General features: G+C 41.5%; 1 long non-coding RNA gene across 1 annotated transcript; it reads right to left on the bottom strand.

Annotated features, from left to right (window-relative positions):
- Window positions 1–9,076: 9,076 nt before the first annotated feature.
- On the bottom strand, window positions 9,077–10,983 carry LOC117810776. The gene is made up of 2 exons (XR_004630846.1): window positions 10,611–10,983; window positions 9,077–9,686 (listed from the first exon to the last, which is right to left on the bottom strand). It is a non-coding gene; the product is annotated as an uncharacterized LOC117810776 (long non-coding RNA).
- Window positions 10,984–13,391: the final 2,408 nt, after the last annotated feature.

The raw sequence follows: 13,391 nt of genomic DNA, 5'->3' as shown, positions 1-13,391 counted from the left end.
TTGGGGAAATCAAATACTAGACCAACCACACAAAAAGATGTTGAAGCTGTGTAAAATGTGAATAAAAACATAATGTAATGGTTTTGTCAAACATTTTATATTCAATTAAAATAGTGCAAAGACAACATATCAAAGGTTGTTATATGAAAAATGATATACTCATTTTAAATTTGATGTCAGCAACATGTTTCGAAAAGTTTACAAATAGACATGTTTACGTTTGTGTTCATCACCTCCTGTTTTAACAACACTCAACTAACACTCTAGACTTTGCGAACCCAGGAGACCAGTTTCTGGAATTTGAAAGTGAAATGTTGTCCCATTGTTGCCTGATACAGGATTTCAGCTGCTTAACAGTTCAGGGTCCCCTTAGTCCTAATTTTAGTTTTATGATTCTCCAAATGTTTTTAATGTGTGACAAGTCAGGACTGCAGGATGGACAGTGTAGCACCAAGGCTCTTCTGCTACAGTGCCATGCTGTTGTAATATGTGTAGGTTGTGGTTTGGCATTATCTTTCTGAAATATGTGAGTCTTCTCTGAAAAAGCCGAATATGTTGCTCCAAAACCTGTATATACTGTTCAGCATTTGTGGATGTAGTGATGAACTGTGTACAGAGGCAATGTTTTTTGGAAGTGATTTTCAGCTCATGCAGTGATTTCAGCTACAGGTATGTCTGTCTTTAATGCAGTGCTATATATTTTTACAAACACTTCTACAGGTTTCTGTTTGTCTGTCACTTTGTTTTGTTTGTGCTCTTTTCAACTATTTACAAATATTCACATTCAGTTTCAGTCACGCAGAAAGTATCCTGACTGTTAGAAACAAGGTTGTAGAGATTTGTAAGTCCCAGGTGTCCCCTGTTTGACTCCTCCCCTGCTTCCTGCTCTCTGTGACTCTAAATTGGGCCATCATTTACTAAATGAACATCATGCTGTATTGAAGAAGACTTGAAACTAGAGATTTAGACTATGAAATCATCAGTAAAATGTTTACTGAGGGAATAAATCAGCTGAGAAGGAGGACCTCTTTCTTATAGACGTCAATACAATTAGACAGATTCCAACAACAAGAGGAGTTGCCCCATGCTGGAGAGAAAGCAGGTTAAATAATACTGTCAGCTTCTATTTAGAAACCAAAAGGTTCCTTCTTATTTACAATCTGTGGTTTGAAAAGTGTAATGCATGAGTGTAAACATGTATGAGGAGTTTCATTAAGCATTATAACTAATTCACTGTGTCTTCTAAATGTGTTTATAATGCAGTATAGGCATAACTTTTATTGAAAGTGTTGTCATAGTTTCTCTAAGTAAAGACTAAAGCCAGTCTCTGATCTGCAGGATGAGTGAATGTCTGTAGACAAACAGCAGAGCGTCAGTATGAGTGCAGTAAAAACAGACTCCCCTCTTCCCTCTGGCTCTACCGTCAGAATAACTGAGTAGGTTTTATGTTGGGTCTGTGAGATCTCCTCTACTAAAGAATCATTGCCTTTTCATGTGATTTCTCTTTAGATAATAATGTGTTAGATCTTCAAAGCCTCAGCACTCATCTGCAGCCCCATACCTTCCTCTGAGCCAAATGTATTATTAACATGACAAAAGCTGCGTGGCCTCTCTCTGCCCTGCTTTTCATTAGCATTTATATAGACACCGGACGCACGGCAGGCTGCTGCACGGCTTCATTCAGAGCAGCATGCTCAGAGCTGAAGGGGAGAGGAGAGCAGCATGAAACTAAATATTGATGGATAGAGGAGGACGTGCAGAGCCCTGTGTTTGTCTGATGGGGACGTCATGCTGTCCCTAGAAGTATTGTTTTTCTGTTGTCTCGGATGTAACAACTGATGATCGCCAGCTCTCTGCTTTGTGTCAGAGAGGTAAATCTAAGGAGACAGGCATACAAAAATGAAATCAGCAATATTCCCCTTACATACCCCCCCCCCCCCCCCCTTCCATAATGTCAGGGATTCATGATTGCAGTGCTCCTGTTTGGCTTTCATAGCTTCTCCAGACATGGGAGACTTGCATATTTTAAACAAACAGCAGAGCAGATGTTGCATTAATCCAGTCAGGCTTAGTTTAAGAAACAACACAAACAGTTGGTCTGCATAGCCTCAGCTTCATCAGCAGGCCAAACTCGTCAAAAGTAACTCTTTAAGTACCTTTCTAGTTCCTCTCATCTCCAGAAGGATGTCCGCTGACTCGTTGATTTGATGTGCACTTTAAGTCAGGTGACAAATAAAGACCACTAAACACTGTCATGTTGGCAGTCTGGGGCGATGGACGACTCCAACAAACATATGGCTTTCATTCAGGGGACCAAAAGTCATTATTTCGTTTTTTTAAAGAAATGTACCCTCTCTATAGTCATATTATCAAACTTACATAATTTTTGATAGTTACACAACTCCCGTAGTTATGAAACCTTCATCTGTGGGTTATGTAACTAACATACGTACATTAGACTTTATTTAAACCCAAGATCATTTTCCCTAAATATAACCACTTTGTCTCTGACTAAACTGTGACATTTTAACATCATTATCAGCAGAGCAGAAACAATCATTGGACCAGAAGTCTCTCCCTTAATTTCCATTTGACACTCATGCCAGACTGAATGCACTCGTACTCATCATGTGAGACTAGAGGTAATAAATTAGGGTTTTTATGGACACACATGAGAAACAAAATGATAGGAGGAACATTTGTTTTATTCTGAGAATAAAGTCAAATGGTCAGAACTGTAAATTAGAGGGAAGGCTTTCAACTTTTAATTCATTATGAATGGATATTGAAAATCTATTTTTTACATCACAGTATATTTATCTTAAGCTGAACTTTCTGTATTTCTTTTGGCGCCCCCATAGACAAGGCAGTCTTTGCTGACCTTGTGAAACTTAAGGAGGTTGGGGTGGGTAGGAATCATTTAAAATCAGCTAAATTACGTGGTAGAAATAGCCCCTTCTGCAGAAACTGTAGCCTAGCTTGCGTGCCGTTTCTCCCTTGAGTTTCTCATCACAGGGGCCGAGCTGAGCGGCATCAGTTGTGGCAAGTAAAATTACCAGTGCCATAAAACTCATACAACCCCACTTCAAAAAAACTGAAACATCCCTTTAAAGTCACCTGGCTGGGGGAGGGAGGTTAGCTGTATGTGGCCAGGTGCACTCAGCATTCTTTGCATACGGTCAAGCCAACTGACACGGCAGGATCATTGTGCTGATGTGCTGCTCACGGGATATGGCTGACCCATTGTAATGTCAGTGTTAGGTGCAGTCCTTCTTTGGAGCTCTTCCAGTCAGCTGTGGCTCAGGACCATGCAGCTCTCCAAACACCGACCATATAATTGCACATGCAGCAGGCTCACACACCATCCCTCTGTACATGATGTCATATGAATAGAGCAATACAGCACAGGGGCTTCAGCAAAGAGGCCACAACAGTCAGTGTGGGTCATGTTATTTATTCACAATATGCTAAAACTAATAAAACACTAACAGGAAATGATAAGAGGAAATAATAGTCATCATCGTCTGTATGTGGACAGATCTGAGCTCCATCAGGATACAGCTCACAGCACAGCTCTGTGCAGGGAGAAGAGATGCTGACAGTTCATCTTCAGAATCGGACACAAAACAAGAGCAAATTGTTCCGAGCTGCAGAACTTTGAGGATGTGTTTGTGACTGAATATCATCAGCACAATTTTCTTTGTGAATCAGACCCAGACAGGGTAGATATCTGGGGCACATGATGGGCAGTTCTTGGTGCTGTTAGCAGACGCTTTTTAGGGAATTCATCCCTCAGTCTTTAGTGATTAGTTTATGTTCTTCATGTGTCAGAAAATCCTCACAGCTCTGCTGCTCACACTATTCATTCTTCCTCTCCAAGACCTTAGCCATACTGTCTCTGTATGATTTCATCCAAGTAATCCATGCACACCATAAGTCCCTGAGGAAACGCTTCAGACTCATCCTCAGCATCAGAGTACGTCATGGCCTCAGGTTGCATGTCTCATCATCAATCAGCGCTCCACTTTCACTTCATCTCAGGCAGCTCCACTCTGTCTGACCTCCGCCTCTGACAGGCAGGGAAACATCTTCATAGAAAATATATGTTACTTTACCTCTGCATCAAAAGATCACCAGAGGAAATGCAGTTGCAGATCAAAAGTCTGTTGATCTCTGACTGAATATGAGTACACACAAACTTGGTTCTAGTTTGTGCGTTTACTGTTCCATGATCAATAACCTTTCCAGGAAACACCAGAGCAGGGCTCTTTCAGCCTTCTCTCCACGGTTTCTTCATCAGTGCACACTTATCACACAGTTTAAGCTCAGATGTGCAGAATATTTTGTTATCTTTAAGGTCAAACACAACCTGTAATTGTAAATAACTATCTGTTCTGCTGGATACACTGTTTTCTGCTGTAACTGACCGTCTGAAGAGTTGGTACAGCTTCAATCTGAGGCTCAAAGGTGTAGCTGCATTAGACAAAAGTCTATCTTTTGATATGTGTTTGTTTCACTGCAGGGTGTGCAGACAGTGAAAAAAGAGCAACAGTTCAAATATGCAAGGATTCAGTTCATTTTTCAAAAAAAGACATTCACAATGAATCCCTCTGTCAGTTAGTCTCACATCTCTCCTCACCCACCTGCCTGCTACATTAAAATGTTTTCATCTTTGCTGCATCCCTGAAACCCAGTCACAGTCATTCGACCTCAGTTGAACACACTTTCATTGGACTCTGTCTCAGTCTGTGAAGTTATATTCTTTCACCTAGTACCCATGAAGGGCCAGAAAGGACTTCTTATCAACCAAAATGATGGATGCAGGAATGATTTATTCAAGGCTTTAACAAAAAGAGCAGTGATGGTAATATTCTTGGTGAAGGTCATGAAAATAGCCACCTGCCTTCAGGTGCCCAGAGGCTATGGTGGCACCCTGTCACCGAGCAGACAGACAGACTCTATGAAGAAGGTTAATTGGATGAAGGGGCATCTTGTGATTTCCATGCTTAAGATCTCTGGGGCATTATTTCTGAAAGGCTGTAAAAACATATTAAACATGGTGTAAACAGTGATGCAAATGACATAAGAAACACCACCCTGCAGTGCTGCAGAGACACCCTTCATCATGAACAGTGCTGACACATGACAGAGACAGTATGGAGGCAAACAGACAATCTTATTATGTATTAAAATATCACATTACCCTGTTATCGGATTTAAGGAGATGCTTGTGTTGTATGCATATATATTAAAGGTGGTATAGGAGAGAAGCTGATCAATGTTATGTTAAGTCCAGAGGGCATTCAGAAGGACGGGCTGATCTCTTACTAAAAACTGAAACAGTTCTTGTAGAAGTCGAAAGGCTGACTTATACTTCTGTGTCTCCCCTACGCAGCAGGGGCTGACGCGGACATGAGCCCCACATACTTGTGCGTTGATGTGTCCGTGTCGCAATTCTCTGCCGAAATGCTGCAGTGCCGTCTCTCTGATTGTGGGTCGCCTGCTTCCAGTCCCGCTACGATCTCTGTTTACTTTTCCACAGAGATTCAGAGCGTGTTATGTTAATCTACAGCTGATACATGTTGCCGTTTATCATACAGAGATGATTACATGAAGAATAGAGAGGAGGAGATGAAATACACGGCCGATGAGCGGGGATCCCGGAAGTGCTGTAAATGCGGGAAATACAATGCTGCTGAGCGGACCAATCACAGGGCTTGCGGTCTGTGTCAATTCTACGGGTAGTTACATTTTGGAAGAGGTGTGTGCGTAGGCCTCTGCGTAGGTACGGGAGCTACATGGACCTCTGGTGTAGACTACGCCATCAAAGTGTCAATCAGCCTTAACACGGCAACTTTGGAATATATGCATGCCTGTCCAAGACCTTGGCTGTGTAACTTATAACAGTCTAACACAGCAGCTGAAGAACCATTTTAGAGCGTGACTGTGGAACTCACATGTGTGTCAGAAACTCTGGTTGTGTGGAAATCTATGATTGTGGAGCTAATGCACTGGTATGTCTAACACAGTGTCTGTGATATGAGGTCCTTACTAAAAGGGTCATAAGGTCAATAAGACAGGTGCTACAGGACTAATGCATGCATATATGTTAAACAGTGGTTGTTAATGTCAGGTATAGATGAATAAATCAATACCACAGGATCAATACTTCAACACTAAGAAACCACACAGTTAGTATGGATTCCGGCTAAGACATCACTGATACTACTGTAAACTTGTTCAAACATTAGCCGTGTTTCATTCCAAAAAACCTTTCAGCCAACTCGATCCATCTTCATCTACTTCAGAGCACTAAACGCTGACTCGGTCCAACAGCACCTCCACGCCCCCAAAGCATGATGCAGTGAAGTGCAGTGATGCATGAACAGCTTACACTGATCTGATGTCAGTAGCAGATCTGTCATTCAGTATCCACAGTGACATTCAACATCTGCCACTGTCCAGAGATCAGTAGTTGTCAAGCTTCAGTCAGTTGCATGTCACTACATCACTCACATGAGCATGCCCTGTCAGTTCGCTCAGAGCTAGCCTTTCCTTTAAAAGATTGTCCTACTGCTCTATGATTCACACATTTTAAGCCTCCTCTCTTTCTCACTGTCTGTTCTCTCTCTCTCTCTCTCTCCCCTCTCTCTCCTCTCTCTCTGTCTCTCTCTCTCCTCTCTCTCTCTCTCTCTTTGTAAGTGTGTATATGGAGTGTAAGAAGTGATGAGCATTTCCCCACCTCTGTATGGATTAGCTGCATGAGGGTCCTGCTGTTGCCACTGACGGAAATAAAATCAGCGTGGTGTGATAACTTTCAAGGTGCACTGTATTTTGGGTCCCCACAAGGCAGGTAGAGTGGCCTCTTCAAGCAGACTACTTAACCTGGAGTTATAAAGAGGCTGGAATCTAAACCTGCAGAATGACAATCTGTCTGTCTGAAGATGACACCAGAGAAGTTTTCGCAGAGCTGAAATGTACCCAGGTACAGGGTCAGTGATGGTCAGGTGCAGTGTCAGGTCCTCTCTGCTCTCTACGTTTGCTCCACTGAACTTCAGAAGGACTTTGGCTCCTCTGCTCTCTGCCTGTATGAGAGTTGAGATGATCCGTTTGTTTTAATCTGTGAACTGAAATAGAGAGCAGATAATCTTTATATAAGGACCCTCCGCAGAGAGGATAACCCCATTCCACCTCCCCAGTACTACAGTACAGGAGTACAGTTCATCTGATTACAGGAGATCTAACAGTACAGGTGTCACAGGGGACAGTTTTCAGGTCATGAAAGAAGAGTCTCTTATATCAAAAACTTACATGGGGTTCAATTTGTTGTTCTTGTTGTTTATATTTAAATAAATGAATCTTTATCCATCATTATTGGTATATAATAATTTATATGTTAATTATCATTCATTTATTGCATTACCGGTAATAATGAGATACTTACTGATGTCTTTTCCAGCACTTTAAAAATTGAACTTGCCTCTATTATTGATTTATTATTGCTGACCAGTTTGTGATTTGTATATTTTGTGCTCACTTGTTTATGAAAGATCTAGATTTTTTTAACATTGTGACAAATAGTTCTGATATCATGTTGAACTTCAATGTCTGGTATCACTCAACCCCAATGGAGGGACGTATGAGCAGGCCTTTTTCCCTGCAGAGGTTGATCATTGCTGTGATGTGTTTAGTGTCACTTGATAGCACAGGCATCCTCTCTCACCTGTTCTGCATAAAAGTAAAAACACAACACAATGCCCCCCTTGGATGATGAGGCCTTCGTCACAGCTTGTGCTGTAGGTATTGGAGGGGTAACTCTGTAGGTATGCATCCATCTTAAATGGCAGCTGAAGGGCTTGTGCATGCAGTCATCTGATCCAGTGGCACTCTAGCCCGGCAGTGCGCTTTAATTTAGGATAAAACGGCATCTTTAATGTGATACATACATCATTATGCAGTCATACAGGTCTAATGGCAGAGGTCCTGACAGCTGTTAACAGCTGACCACCGAGGCTGGATGACATGCTGGACTATCAATATAAATGACAAAAGACTGCACACACAAACACATGCAAATCCTCTACTCTGCATCTTGATTGCTCCACATGCACGAGTCATTGACAGCCACGCTGAAAGCAAATCACGGTCCATAATGTGGAATTTATTGCCAAATGGAGTGCATTTCATTTCAGGCCTCATTAGTCTGCAGAGGCCACAAAGCTGTGGTTGGATCACCTTTACCATTAGTGTTGTTATGATGTGAGAGTGAGTGATGGGGGGGCAGCATCACTGCACTGTGCATGTGAGCTGTCAGGGCTGTGATCAAACACAGAGGTGTGTATCTGGACAGGTTTCATTTATTTCATTATCATGATTGCACTGACCATGAACACCTTCCCTTACTTTATCTCCTGACTCATGAGCTCTGCTTTATATTTCATAGTGTAAACATCATCTTTGAACTGAAGATGTTTTTAAATGATATCCTGATGATAAGGAAATGGAATCAATTTACCATAAAACACAACAAAGTTCAGAAGCAGAGGGTAGAAAGAAAGAACCCAAGACAGTACCAAATATGTTACAACACCCACAGAAAGAGTTCTGAAGTGTTGTGAACCTATAACTCTAATGTGAACTCAAAGTCCAATACCATTGATGGATAGAATAGAAATATTTAGATCAGTTATTTATCTTGTTAATTTTCCTGTTGGTTATCTTCTCTTTTTCTTCACAAAGAGAATTACAGCTGAGAGCAGAGTTTGTTTGTAAAAAAAGCAACTGTTATATTTCCTGTCATGTTAATAGGGTTTCATATAAGGCAGATCATTAATGAATACAGGGTTTGAAAAGAGTTGTATGATTTATCAATTCTCTAAAACTTTAAATCACAGTCCAGAAGCTAAATCTGTACACTAAAATCAAACTTTTATAAAGGTCAAAGTGAAACATATTTTACACAGATGTGAACACAGCTGTTCTTTGAGACTTGTCCTTAAGTATCTCTTGGATATAGAACCATTACAGTTTACAACTAGTTTTTATAGGACCCAAAAGCAACACCAGCAGACAGGGATCAGGGAAAAGGTGATTTATTCACAAAGGCTGAGTGGTGTGGCTTGAAGCTGAGGTAGAGGATGGGGAATGAGGCTTAGGCACAGAAGCTCAGAGGTGGAAGGCACCGGAGGGAAGAGCAGACAAGCAATTAGTAAAACGTAACAAAAAACGAACTGGAGAAAAGTTCAGCAAGCGAACGCACTGGAGCAGCCAACAATAGCACATGGAGAGTGGAGACAATCTGGCAGCATGGGAGGGAAACACAGGGGTTCTTGAGCAGCCACTGATGAGTTTAAATGAGGTACAAGTGTGTGAATCAGGAGCTCCAGCACCAGAGGCCTCTGAAAATGCACAAGAAAACCACACCAGCAACACAAATAGTGCAACAAAAACAACAATACATTTTCAGATCACCATAACAACGTGTCAATAAGTTTAACAAAATATTTAAATGTTTGAAGAAAAAAAAGACTGGTTTTGAGGACAGACAAAGAAGAAACAGAAAGCAAGGCACTCTACTCAAACCCCAAAAACAGTTTCCTTACTGGTTTGGGAGTTTCTAGGATTTGGTTGTAAAGATGGGGTGTTTGTGGACCCTCCAGTCTGCAGGAAATGCAGAATAGTAGAGACTATAAAAAGAAAAAGAAATAGGCGGTCTCACACACAAACTCTCTGTCCCGGCAACAGCTAGTGATTTTGATTAAAATATCGATATTGCGAGCTCAGATCTCTCATGGTGTCAAAGAAAAGGCCAGTCATGGACTTTATTTTACTTTTCATCTGTGTCACATCCTCTCAGTTCATAGTGCTGTAAAACAGACTCCAGCTGCTCTTCTTCTGTGGTGTTTCTGTCAGACTAGCTGCTCTCAGCTTGTTTCCTGCTCTCTGTGGTGATGTAGAACAAGAATTATATGAACATCTGAGCTCAGGATAGATTCAAAGTCTGTAGTATTCTCCCTGTCTGGTCCTGCTCAGACTGAGTTCAGATGGAAAGAAAAGCACTTCAGCTCATATTCATCTGTCTCCATCACTGAGTCTCAGTTTCATTGTATCAGCGGGCTGAGTTCTGGCTTACTTTCCATTTGGTCTGAACACACTGGAACTGTATTACTGTTTGAACACAAGTAAATAATAAGTGCGGAGTTGAATTTCAATTTTGTCCAATGTTAAATATATTTATAATATAAACAAATATGTGTTACACTTCATTCACAGATTTGTATATGTTGTTCTGTAGTATAGATGTGTTTGAATGAATTCAGTATTTGGTTTTACTGTGCTGATATTTATTATTTGAATTAAAAAAGAGCTGTCCATCATGCATCTGTTTTTAGTAGTATTTGGCTGATAATGGACACGTATGCAGATGTGACCTTTCGGTGTATTTTTTCAATAATTCAATTGAAGCTTTGTGTTTCTGGGGGGAGAGTTAGGATTTTCAGAGCTGAAAACTGTAATTCTTTCAATAAGAAATATAGCAGAGGGTTAGATCAAAGTGTTCCTGTGAGGTTGGTGCTCTTATTCTGTGTGTAGCGTGTGGCTCTGGATGTTACCTCTGTGACCTTTGACCCCTTTCAGCCTGGGTACTGCTTGGGATCCAGGGGATGAAGCAGGCTCACAGAGGGCAGCTTAACACTGACCTGCTCTCCTCCCAACAGTCATGGTATTAAGGTGACTCAGTATGACTCAGGTGGAGCTCCTTTCAGACTGTAGGTGGTCTGCTTCAGGACCAGCCTTCAGGGAATACATCTCAGACAAGCTGATCACTCTGTGCTCACTCTCACATCCCTCCTGCGCAGTAAAGTTTTTCTCATCACTTCTCTGTCCTGGGCGTCACGTGGCAGCAGAGCTGTTAAAAGCATTTTGTGAGTAAATGTGACCTGACAGCAACTGTCTGTGAGGTCAGAGTAACACAACACCAGCTGTGAGAAATGCAGGGGGAGGGGGCAGAGAACATATTAACATGTGGAGAACACTGCTCTCAGAGACAGAAATCCTCTCTGTGCGTGGAGCTCTGCAACTCAATATGAGTGTGTGCAAGAGATTAAAGCGTAGAGTGAGTCATTATTCCATCAGTAGGGTCAGCATGTGGCCAGAGAAAGCTCCACACACCTCCAACGATGTCTCACTCAGAGTTACTGTAATGATAAACACTTCACTATTTGCTGTCTCTATAACTGCAGGTACTGTTTTATAAAACAAAATGTTCCCATTGGAGCATCCCGTTTAGGCTTTCACATGCATCTGGTTATTTATAATCTCTTCTTATAGACTTTATATAAAGGTATAGAATCAGTCAGACGCAGTCTGGACTGAAAGAGCTGTGGTTTCTGTTTGCATTACATTTGCAACAGGCGATACACAATCCACCGCAGTGATACACCCTGGTTCCCCTCAATGCTAATCTGACAATAATTTATTTATTTGTCTCTATAAACCGATAACTGCATGAACGAGCAACTACTGTAACAGTCTAAAGACAATCAGTGTTTACATTTCCTGAACTCCTGGAATAAATCAGACATTATGGATCCCATCTCCATTCAATAGACATCGTATACGTTTTTTTTCTTCTCATCTTGAGGACAGACTTGACTAGGGGTGACCCCAAATAGTTGAATATTCGACGATTTGTTCCAAACCATGGGGGTGCTTAATGTCTAATTTTACATTACTTTCCTGTTTCCTGTTAAAAATAGTGTCTCATTTAGCCTATTTTTATATAAATATAGACTTATTTAATGTAATTCTGAGAACAGCTCTTGAAGTGTTAAATCTCCTTAAAGTGGTAATTAAATCTCCCCTGGTAATTAAAGGTGGACTCTCCCATTTAGCGGGACCTGTGGAGCAGGCGTACCTCAGCTGGCCTTTAAATCTTTCTACGTTCATAGCAGCTCAAAATGTCAGGAAATAAAACTTCAGATGATCCTAAAAATAGTGATGAAGATGAGGAGCAGCTTCATGAACAGGGCTGTGAGATCAAGGATTACCGGACCACACAAAAACTGTACGGGGCCAAACGAACGAGGAGGAATACCAAAAGCTGTCTGAAGCCTCAAAAACAATCCACAGCATCCCATCCACCTCCACATCATCAGAGAGGATATTCTCAAAGACAGGATTTACAGTCAACAAAGCAAGGAGCGCACTTCTGCCTGTAAACACGATGGTTTTCCTCACGTACAGTTTGAAAAGACTCAAGTGGACAAAGACGCGATGAAAGACTGTTTTAAAAGGTTCTGTTAAGAGATTTAAAAACCCTTTAGCTGGTTCAGGTTTGATTTTGAACATTATACAAATGTTTAGCCTTAAATTGGACAAACTACCCTCCCCAGCGCTAATCTCTGCTGTGTGAACACTGTTTAAATATCTCCTGATTCCTTATTCTATAACGGTACGTTGTACGATGTTTAACGGATGGCGGCCTTATTTGAGTTTTCTCTCCTTCATCACCTCGTTGTTTTTGCAATATAGATTTAAAAAATCTAAGTTTTATACTTACAATATTCTGTTGTCCCTTTTACTTTAAGCTACGAGTCTCTTAATTGTAAATGGTTATGTGTAATATTGTCATGCGGTCACCATCATGCAGACTTTGGGTCAATAGGGAAAAACAACAAACATTCCACTATTCGTCGACTATGGGCAAAATCTGATGAATCAGATTCGACTAAGCAAATCCTTAGTTGGGGTCACCCCTAGACTTGACAAAGCTTTTGACTTTTGACTAATCTGCATCATGATGTTGTTACATCAGCAAACTTAAGACCCATTTATTACAAGATAACCACAAGAACATTAGTTTCAGGGGCTAAGACATAAGGAACAGACAAAGGTGGGGGATGCATGGATGGAACTTTAGAGAGCTGAAACATAGCTCTGCTCTGCAGCCCAGATGACTCCTGTCCCACCTGACCTCTGAGGTCCTGAACCCTCGGCTAACACTGGTAGATGTTTGCCTGGCTCAAGAAAAGAAGTCCAGCAGACTGTATTTCCTGCTGCTGCTGCCAAAGACTTCTGTTTGAGTTGCTGAGCTGTAGGGTACCTGGTTTCTCCTGCCAACTGGCAGCTAAAGATTCCTGTTTCTGCTGCTGTCTACTCTGGAGGGGCCTTAGAATTGTAGCAAGCCCCCCCATTCTCATTGCTCATCTTTCAGTGTCCCTCTCAGTCCAACATCCATGCCCCTAGGCCTCCTGCTCAGCCCTCCTGCATCCTGCCTAACATTCATGCACGTCCTCAGCAAACACATCAGACCTCACAGTGTTTTAACCTACTCTTGCAGCCCCTGGAGGGACCCCTGCATGTCTGTTCAAATTCTGGACCTTTCTCCAGAG

The sequence above is a fragment of the Notolabrus celidotus genome, chromosome 3 (assembly GCF_009762535.1).
Source record: "Notolabrus celidotus isolate fNotCel1 chromosome 3, fNotCel1.pri, whole genome shotgun sequence".
NCBI classification, from domain to species: domain Eukaryota; kingdom Metazoa; phylum Chordata; class Actinopteri; order Labriformes; family Labridae; genus Notolabrus; species Notolabrus celidotus.
Note: the sequence above shows the minus strand (reverse complement) of the source record. Positions and strands in the feature narration are given on the sequence as shown.